Below are 9966 nucleotides of genomic sequence, written 5' to 3' on the forward strand. Positions count from 1 at the left end.
TCCCGCAGTTGGTCCAGGCGAGGGGCCGTTTGCGTTTGTCTGGTCACAGCGCAGACCTGACTGTCCTTTCTATCAACTCCATTGTCCCACGAGTCATGGGAGTGGGTCCCTCTTGCCACACAGCTGGGAGCATCGTATTGATACCCATCCTCCTGTTGCAAAGGTCCCGTTAGCGTCACCAGTGATGCAGCTTGTATCACTCCCGGTTGTGCTGGAGCAATTATTTTTGGAACTTTTTTTTTTTCATTATATTTAAATTAATTTTAAACGAAGAGGAGCAGGAGCAGGGGGGGAAAACGTGTCCTTTCGGCTTCTGTGACCCTGGAAGGAGATGGGGTGACTCAGAGGTCCCCTCCCTCCAGAGCGGTTCTGGGCCATGCAGAGTTTATCTGCACAATCGGTCCCTCCACCTCTCAACGTGTCATGGGATGCATCGTTCTCAGCCTTTGGGGGGGGCCAGAGGGACCCCCGCCCAGGGCGGCCCACCCAAGGGGGCGCGGGGGCTGCATTCCCAGCTGACCTGCCAAGAGGCTCGCTGGGCGACGGAGGCGGCACGGGAGGCAGGCGAGCAGCAGCGTGGGGGCGTGGGGGAGACCCGAGCTGCAGGGGGCTGCTGGACGACCAGACGTGGGAGCCAGGTGACACCCCCGGAGCAGGGGGGCCCCCTCCTCTGTTTGTCCCTGGAGTCACCCCCGGCCACTCCGGACTGGGAGCCTCCTCCTGACTGCTCTGCAGGGGGGAGGTGCTGATTGATGGCGGGGTGATCCCCTCCCCCCCACCCGGGTACCCGATTTCCACTGAGCTGGGGTGACGGGACGGGGGGAATCTGCGTGAGCTGCTGCCTCTCTGGGGCCGGAGCTGCCGGCAGCTGCTTGTGTCTGACCAAGCCTAGTTCAGGCTCCTGCCCCTGAGAACTTTCTTAAAGAGACAGCGCGCTCACTCACCCAGGCACACACACACACACACACACACACACACACTGCCTCGCATACACACACACACACACACTGACACACACACTGCTTCGCACACACACACAAACTCTGACACTCTCCTTCACACAGTCCCCCCAACACACACACCAGGGCTCCCTGCATCCAGGTCACTTCCCCACCTGGGTGCAGGAGGGGGATGCAGGGAGCTCAGGAGGGAGGTGCAGGGATTAGGGGTGAAGGGGGCCCAGGGCAGGGGTTAGGGGGCAGGAGGAGAGGTTGGGAGTGAAGGGGGAGCAGGATTAGGGGTGAAGGGGGCCCAGGGCAGGGGTTAGGGGGCAGGAGGAGCGGTTGGGGGTGAAGGGGGAGCAGGATTAGGGGTGAAGGGGGCCCAGGGCAGGGGTTAGGGGGCAGGAGGAGCGGTTGGGAGTGAAGGGGGAGGAGGATTAGGGGTGAAGGGGGCCCAGGGCAGGGGTTAGGGGGCAGGAGGAGAGGTTGGGAGTGAAGGGGGAGCAGGATTAGGGGTGAAGGGGGCCCAGGGCAGGGGTTAGGGGGCAGGAGGAGAGGTTGGGAGTGAAGGGGGAGCAGGATTTGGGGTGAAGGGGGCCCAGGGCAGGGGTTAGGGGGCAGGAGGAGCGGTTGGGAGTGAAGGGGGAGCAGGATTTGGGGTGAAGGGGGCCCAGGGCAGGGGTTAGGGGGCAGGAGGAGCGGTTGGGAGTGAAGGGGGAGCAGGATTAGGGGTGAAGGGGGCCCAGGGCAGGGGTTAGGGGGCAGGAGGAGAGGTTGGGAGTGAAGGGGGAGCAGGATTAGGGGTGAAGGGGGCCCAGGGCAGGGGTTAGGGGGCAGGAGGAGCGGTTGGGAGTGAAGGGGGAGCAGGATTTGGAGTGAAGGGGGCCCAGGGCAGGGGTTAGGGGGCAGGAGGAGCGGTTGGGAGTGAAGGGGGAGCAGGATTAGGGGTGAAGGGGGCCCAGGGCAGGGGTTAGGGGGCAGGAGGAGCGGTTGGGAGTGAAGGGGGAGCAGGATTAGGGGTGAAGGGGGCCCAGGGCAGGGGTTAGGGGGCAGGAGGATAGGTTGGGAGTGAAGGGGGAGCAGGATTAGGGGTGAAGGGGGCCCAGGGCAGGGGTTAGGGGGCAGGAGGAGCGGTTGGGAGTGAAGGGGGAGCAGGATTAGGAGTGAAGGGGGCCCAGGGCAGGGGTTAGGGGGCAGGAGGAGCGGTTGGGAGTGAAGGGGGAGCAGGATTAGGGGTGAAGGGGGCCCAGGGCAGGGGTTAGGGGGCAGGAGGGGAGGCTGGGAGTGAAGGGGGAGCAGGATTAGGGGTGAAGGGGGCCCAGGGCAGGGGTTAGGGGGCAGGAGGGGAGGTTGGGAGTGAAGGGGGAGCAGGATTAGGGGTGAAGGGGGCACACCGCAGGGGATAGGGGGCAGGAGTAGAGGATGGGAGTGAAGGGGGAGCAGGATTTGGAGTGAAGGGGGCCCAGGGCAGGGGTTGGGGGGCAGGAGGAGAGGTTGGGAGTGAAGGGGGAGCAGGATTAGGGGTGAAGGGGGCCCAGGGCAGGGGTTAGGGGGCAGGAGGAGAGGTTGGGAGTGAAGGGGGAGCAGGATTAGGGGTGAAGGGGGCCCAGGGCAGGGGTTAGGGGGCAGGAGGAGAGGTTGGGAGTGAAGGGGGAGCAGGATTAGGGGTGAAGGGGGCCCAGGGCAGGGGTTAGGGGGCAGGAGGAGCGGTTGGGAGTGAAGGGGGAGCAGGATTAGGGGTGAAGGGGGCCCAGGGCAGGGGTTAGGGGGCAGGAGGAGCGGTTGGGAGTGAAGGGGGAGCAGGATTAGGGGTGAAGGGGGCCCAGGGCAGGGGTTAGGGGGCAGGAGGAGAGGTTGGGAGTGAAGGGGGAGCAGGATTAGGGGTGAAGGGGACCCAGGGCAGGGGTTAGGGGGCAGGAGGAGCGGTTGGGAGTGAAGGGGGAGCAGGATTAGGGGTGAAGGGGGCACAGGGCAGGGGTTAGGGGGCAGGAGGAGCGGTTGGGAGTGAAGGGGGAGCAGGATTAGGGGTGAAGGGGGCCCAGGGCAGGGGTTAGGGGCAGGAGGAGAGGTTGGGAGTGAAGGGGGAGCAGGATTAGGGGTGAAGGGGGCCCAGGGCAGGGTTAGGGGGCAGGAGGAGAGGTTGGGAGTGAAGGGGGAGCAGGATTAGGGGTGAAGGGGGCACAGGGCAGGGGATAGGGGGCAGGAGGGGAGGTTGGGAGTGAAGGGGGAGCAGGATTAGGGGTGAAGGGGGCCCAGGGCAGGGGTTAGGGGGCAGGAGGAGCGGTTGGGAGTGAAGGGGGAGCAGGATTTGGGGTGAAGGGGGCCCAGGGCAGGGGTTAGGGGGCAGGAGGAGCGGTTGGGAGTGAAGGGGGAGCAGGATTTGGGGTGAAGGGGGCCCAGGGCAGGGGTTAGGGGGCAGGAGGAGAGGTTGGGAGTGAAGGGGGAGCAGGATTAGGAGTGAAGGGGGCCCAGGGCAGGGGTTAGGGGGCAGGAGGAGCGGTTGGGAGTGAAGGGGGAGCAGGATTAGGGGTGAAGGGGGCCCAGGGCAGGGGTTAGGGGGCAGGAGGAGGTTGGGAGTGAAGGGGGAGCAGGATTAGGGGTGAAGGGGGCCCAGGGCAGGGGTTAGGGGGCAGGAGGAGCGGTTGGGAGTGAAGGGGGAGCAGGATTAGGGGTGAAGGGGGCCCAGGGCAGGGGTTAGGGGGCAGGAGGAGCGGTTGGGAGTGAAGGGGGAGCAGGATTAGGGGTGAAGGGGGCCCAGGGCAGGGGTTGGGGGGCAGGAGGAGCGGTTGGGAGTGAAGGGGGAGCAGGATTAGGGGTGAAGGGGGCCCAGGGCAGGGGTTAGGGGGCAGGAGGAGCGGTTGGGAGTGAAGGGGGAGCAGGATTAGGGGTGAAGGGGGCCCAGGGCAGGGGTTAGGGGGCAGGAGGAGCGGTTGGGAGTGAAGGGGGAGCAGGATTAGGGGTGAAGGGGGCCCAGGGCAGGGGTTAGGGGGCAGGAGGAGAGGTTGGGAGTGAAGGGGGAGCAGGATTAGGGGTGAAGGGGACCCAGGGCAGGGGTTAGGGGGCAGGAGGAGCGGTTGGGAGTGAAGGGGGAGCAGGATTAGGGGTGAAGGGGGCACAGGGCAGGGGTTAGGGGCAGAGGAGGAGAGGTTGGGAGTGAAGGGGGAGCAGGATTAGGGGTGAAGGGGGCCCAGGGCAGGGGTTAGGGGGCAGGAGGAGCGGTTGGGAGTGAAGGGGGAGCAGGATTAGGGGTGAAGGGGGCCCAGGGCAGGGGTTAGGGGCAGGAGGAGAGGTTGGGAGTGAAGGGGGAGCAGGATTAGGGGTGAAGGGGGCCCAGGGCAGGGTTAGGGGGCAGGAGGAGAGGTTGGGAGTGAAGGGGGAGCAGGATTAGGGGTGAAGGGGGCACAGGGCAGGGGGAAGGGGGCAGGAGGGAGGTTGGGTGTGACGGGGGAGCAGGATTTGGGGTGAAGGGGGCCCAGGGCAGGGGTTAGGGGGCAGGAGGAGCGGTTGGGAGTGAAGGGGGAGCAGGATTAGGGGTGAAGGGGGCCCAGGGCAGGGGTTAGGGGGCAGGAGGAGCGGTTGGGAGTGAAGGGGGAGCAGGATTAGGGGTGAAGGGGGCACAGGGCAGGGGTTAGGGGGCAGGAGGAGAGGTTGGGAGTGAAGGGGGAGCAGGTGTAGGGGTGAAGGGGGCCCAGGGCAGGGGTTGGGGGGCAGGAGGAGAGGTTGGGAGTGAAGGGGGAGCAGGATTAGGGGTGAAGGGGGCCCAGGGCAGGGGTTAGGGGGCAGGAGGAGAGGTTGGGAGTGAAGGGGGAGCAGGATTCGGAGTGAAGGGGGCCCAGGGCAGGGGTTAGGGGGCAGGAGGAGAGGTTGGGAGTGAAGGGGGAGCAGGATTAGGGGTGAAGGGGGCCCAGGGCAGGGGTTAGGGGGCAGGAGGAGAGGTTGGGAGTGAAGGGGGAGCAGGATTAGGGGTGAAGGGGGCCCAGGGCAGGGGTTAGGGGGCAGGAGGAGCGGTTGGGAGTGAAGGGGGAGCAGGATTAGGGGTGAAGGGGGCCCAGGGCAGGGGTTAGGGGCACGAGTAGAGGGGTTGGGAGTGAAGGGGGAGCAGGATTAGGGGTGAAGGGGCCCTGGGCAGGGGTTGGGGGGCAGGAGGAGAGGTTGGGAGTGAAGGGGGAGCAGGATTAGGGGTGAAGGGGGCCCAGGGCAGGGGTTAGGGGGCAGGAGGAGAGGTTGGGAGTGAAGGGGGAGCAGGATTAGGGGTGAAGGGGGCCCAGGGCAGGGGTTAGGGGGCAGGAGGAGAGGTTGGGAGTGAAGGGGGAGCAGGATTAGGCGTAAAGGGGGCCCAGGGCAGGGGTTAGGGGGCAGGAGGAGCGGTTGGGAGTGAAGGGGGAGCAGGATTAGGGGTGAAGGGGGCCCAGGGCAGGTCATCGTGGGCAGGAGGAGAGGTTGGGAGTGAAGGGGGAGCAGGATTTGGAGTGAAGGGGGCCCAGGGCAGGGGTTAGGGGGCAGGAGGAGAGGTTGGGAGTGAAGGGGGAGCAGGATTAGGGGTGAAGGGGGCCCAGGGCAGGGGTTAGGGGGCAGGAGGAGCGGTTGGGAGTGAAGGGGGAGCAGGATTAGGGGTGAAGGGGACCCAGGGCAGGGGTTAGGGGGCAGGAGGAGAGGTTGGGAGTGAAGGGGGAGCAGGATTAGGGGTGAAGGGGGCCCAGGGCAGGGGTTAGGGGGCAGGAGGAGCGGTTGGGTGTGAAGGGGACGCAGGAGTAGGCGTGAAGGGGGCCCAGGGCAGGGGTTAGGGGGAAGGAGGAGCGGTTGGGAGTGAAGGGGGAGCAGGATTAGGGGTGAAGGGGGCCCAGGGCAGGGGTTAGGGGGCAGGAGGAGAGGTTGGGAGTGAAGGGGGAGCAGGATTAGGGGTGAAGGGGGCCCAGGGCAGGGGTTAGGGGGCAGGAGGAGAGGTGGGGAGTGAAGGGGGAGCAGGATTAGGGGTGAAGGGGGCTCAGGGCAGGGGTTAGGGGGCAGGAGGAGAGGTTGGGAGTGAAGGGGGAGCAGGATTCGGTGTGAAAGGGGGCCCAGGGCAGGGGTTAGGGGGCAGGAGGAGCGGTTGGGAGTGAAGGGGGAGCAGGATTCGGGGTGAAGGGGGCCCAGGGCAGGGTTAGGGGGCAGGAGGAGCGGTTGGGAGTGAAGGGGGAGCAGGATTAGGAGTGAAGGGGGCCCAGGGCAGGGGTTAGGGGGCAGGAGGAGAGGTTGGGAGTGAAGGGGGAGCAGGATTAGGAGTGAAGGGGGCCCAGGGCAGGGGTTAGGGGGCAGGAGGAGAGGTTGGGAGTGAAGGGGGAGCAGGATTAGGAGTGAAGGGGGCCCAGGGCAGGGGTTAGGGGGCAGGAGGAGAGGTTGGGAGTGAAGGGGGAGCAGGATTAGGGGTGAAGGGGGCCCAGGGCAGGGGTTAGGGGGCAGGAGGGGAGGTTGGGGGGTGAAGGGGGAGCAGGATTAGGGGTGAAGGGGGCCCAGGGCAGGGGTTAGGGGGCAGGAGGAGAGGTTGGGAGTGAAGGGGGAGCAGGATTAGGGGTGAAGGGGGCCCAGGGCAGGGGTTAGGGGCAGGAGGAGAGGTGGGGAGTGAAGGGGGAGCAGGATTAGGGGTGAAGGGGGCCCAGGGCAGGGGGGAGGGGGCAGGAGGAGCGGTTGGGAGTGAAGGGGGAGCAGGATTAGGAGTGAAGGGGGCCCAGGGCAGGGGTTAGGGGGCAGGAGAGGCGGTTGAGAGTGAAGGGGGAGCAGGATTCGGAGTGAAGGGGGCCCAGGGCAGGGGTTAGGGGGCAGGAGGAGCGGTTGGGAGTGAAGGGGGAGCAGGATTAGGGGTGAAGGGGGCCCAGGGCAGGGGTTAGGGGCAGGAGGAGCGGTTGGGAGTGAAGGGGGAGCAGGATTAGGAGTGAAGGGGGCCCAGGGCAGGGTTAGGGGGCAGGAGGAGAGGTTCGGAGTGAAGGGGAGCAGGATTAGGGGTGAAGGGGGCCCAGGGCAGGGGTTAGGGGGCAGGAGGAGCGGTTGGGAGTGAAGGGGGAGCAGGATTAGGGGTGAAGGGGGCCCAGGGCAGGGGTTAGGGGCAAGAGGAGAGGTTGGGAGTGAAGGGGGAGCAGGATTAGGGGTGAAGGGGGCCCAGGGCAGGGGTTAGGGGCAGGAGGAGAGGTTGGGAGTGAAGGGGGAGCAGGATTAGGGGTGAAGGGGGCCCAGGGCAGGGGTTAGGGGGCAGGAGGAGCGGTTGGGAGTGAAGGGGGAGCAGGATTTGGAGTGAAGGGGGCCCAGGGCAGGGGTTAGGGGGCAGGAGGAGAGGTTGGGAGTGAAGGGGGAGCAGGATTAGGGGTGAAGGGGGCCCAGGGCAGGGGTTAGGGGCAGGAGGAGTGGTTGGGAGTGAAGGGGGAGCAGGATTAGGGGTGAAGGGGGCCCAGGGCAGGGGTTAGGGGGCAGGAGGAGCGGTTGGGAGTGAAGGGGGAGCAGGATTAGGGGTGAAGGGGGCCCAGGGCAGGGGTTAGGGGGCAGGAGGAGCGGTTGGGAGTGAAGGGGGAGCAGGATTCGGAGTGAAGGGGGCCCAGGGCAGGGGTTAGGGGGCAGGAGGAGAGGTTGGGAGTGAAGGGGGAGCAGGATTAGGGGTGAAGGGGGCCCAGGGCAGGGGGTAGGGGGCAGGAGGAGAGGTTGGGAGTGAAGGGGAGCAGGATTAGGGGTGAAGGGGGCCCAGGGCAGGGGTTAGGGGGCAGGAGGAGCGGTTGGGAGTGAAGGGGGAGCAGGATTAGGGGTGAAGGGGGCCCAGGGCAGGGGTTAGGGGGCAGGAGGAGCGGTTGGGAGTGAAGGGGGAGCAGGATTAGGGGTGAAGGGGGCCCAGGGCAGGGGTTAGGGGGCAGGAGGGAGGTTGGGAGTGAAGGGGGAGCAGGATTAGGGGTGAAGGGGGCCCAGGGCAGGGGTTAGGGGGCAGGAGGAGCGGTTGGGAGTGAAGGGGGAGCAGGATTTGGGGTGAAGGGGGCCCAGGGCAGGGGTTAGGGGGCAGGAGGAGAGGTTGGGAGTGAAGGGGGAGCAGGATTAGGGGTGAAGGGGGCCCAGGGCAGGGGTTAGGGGGCAGGAGGAGCGGTTGGGAGTGAAGGGGCAGCAGGATTAGAGGTGAAGGGGGCCCAGGGCAGGGGTTAGGGGGCAGGAGGAGAGGTTGGGAGTGAAGGGGGAGCAGGATTTGGGGTGAAGGGGGCACAGGGCAGGGGTTAGGGGGCAGGAGGAGCGGTTGGGAGTGAAGGGGGAGCAGGATTAGGGGTGAAGGGGGCCCAGGGCAGGGGTTAGGGGGCAGGAGGAGAGGTTGGGGGTGAAGGGGGAGCAGGATTCGGAGTGAAGGGGGCCCAGGGCAGGGGTTAGGGGGCAGGAGGAGAGGTTGGGAGTGAAGGGGGAGCAGGATTAGGGGTGAAGGAGGCACAGGGCAGGGGTTAGGGGGCAGGAGGAGCGGTTGGGAGTGAAGGGGGAGCAGGATTAGGGGTGAAGGGGGCCCAGGGCAGGGGTTAGGGGGCAGGAGGAGAGGTTGGGAGTGAAGGGGGAGCAGGATTAGGGGTGAAGGGGGCACAGGGCAGGGGTTAGGGGGCAGGAGGAGAGGTTGGGGGGTGAAGGGGGAGCAGGATTAGGGGTGAAGGGGGCCCAGGGCAGGGGTTAGGGGGCAGGAGGAGAGGTTGGGGGGTGAAGGGGGAGCAGGATTAGGGGTGAAGGGGGCCCAGGGCAGGGGTTAGGGGGCAGGAGGAGCGGTTGGGAGTGAAGGGGGAGCAGGATTAGGAGTGAAGGGGGCCCAGGGCAGGGGTTAGGGGGCAGGAGGAGCGGTTGGGAGTGAAGGGGGAGCAGGATTAGGAGTGAAGGGGACCCAGGGCAGGGGTTAGGGGGCAGGAGGAGCGGTTGGGAGTGAAGGGGGAGCAGGATTAGGGGTGAAGGGGGCCCAGGGCAGGGGTTAGGGGGCAGGAGGAGAGGTTGGGAGTGAAGGGGGAGCAGGATTTGGGGTGAAGGGGGCCCAGGGCAGGGGATAGGCGGCACGAGGGGAGGTTGGGAGTGAAGGGGGAGCAGGATTTGGGGTGAAGGGGGCCCAGGGCAGGGGTTGGGGGGCAGGAGGGGAGGTTGGGAGTGAAGGGGGAGCAGGATTAGGGGTGAAGGGGGCCCAGGGCAGGGGTTAGGGGGCAGGAGGAGCGGTTGGGAGTGAAGGGGGAGCAGGATTAGGGGTGAAGGGGGCCCAGGGCAGGGGTTAGGGGGCAGGAGGAGAGGTTGGGAGTGAAGGGGGAGCAGGATTAGGGGTGAAGGGGGCCCAGGGCAGGGGTTAGGGGGCAGGAGGAGCGGTTGGGAGTGAAGGGGGAGCAGGATTAGGGGTGAAGGGGGCACAGGGCAGGGGTTAGGGGGCAGGAGGAGAGGTTGGGAGTGAAGGGGGAGCAGGATTTGGGGTGAAGGGGGCCCAGGGCAGGGGTTGGGGGGCAGGAGGGGAGGTTGGGAGTGAAGGGGGAGCAGGATTAGGGGTGAAGGGGGCCCAGGGCAGGGGTTAGGGGGCAGGAGGAGCGGTTGGGAGTGAAGGGGGAGCAGGATTAGGGGTGAAGGGGGCCCAGGGCAGGGGTTAGGGGGCAGGAGGGGAGGTTGGGAGTGAAGGGGGAGCAGGATTAGGGGTGAAGGGGGCCCAGGGCAGGGGTTAGGGGGCAGGAGGAGAGGTTGGGAGTGAAGGGGGAGCAGGATTAGGGGTGAAGGGGGCACAGGGCAGGGGTTAGGGGGCAGGAGGAGCGGTTGGGAGTGAAGGGGGAGCAGGATTTGGGGTGAAGGGGGCCCAGGGCAGGGGTTAGGGGGCAGGAGGAGCGGTTGGGAGTGAAGGGGGAGCAGGATTAGGGGTGAAGGGGGCCCAGGGCAGGGGTTAGGGGGCAGGAGGAGCGGTTGGGAGTGAAGGGGGAGCAGGATTAGGGGTGAAGGGGGCCCAGGGCAGGGGTTAGGGGGCAGGAGGAGAGGTTGGGAGTGAAGGGGGAGCAGGATTAGGGGTGAAGGGGGCACAGGGCAGGGTTAG

Source organism: Mauremys mutica, chromosome 26, assembly GCF_020497125.1.
Source record: "Mauremys mutica isolate MM-2020 ecotype Southern chromosome 26, ASM2049712v1, whole genome shotgun sequence".
Classification (NCBI taxonomy): Eukaryota; Metazoa; Chordata; order Testudines; family Geoemydidae; genus Mauremys; species Mauremys mutica.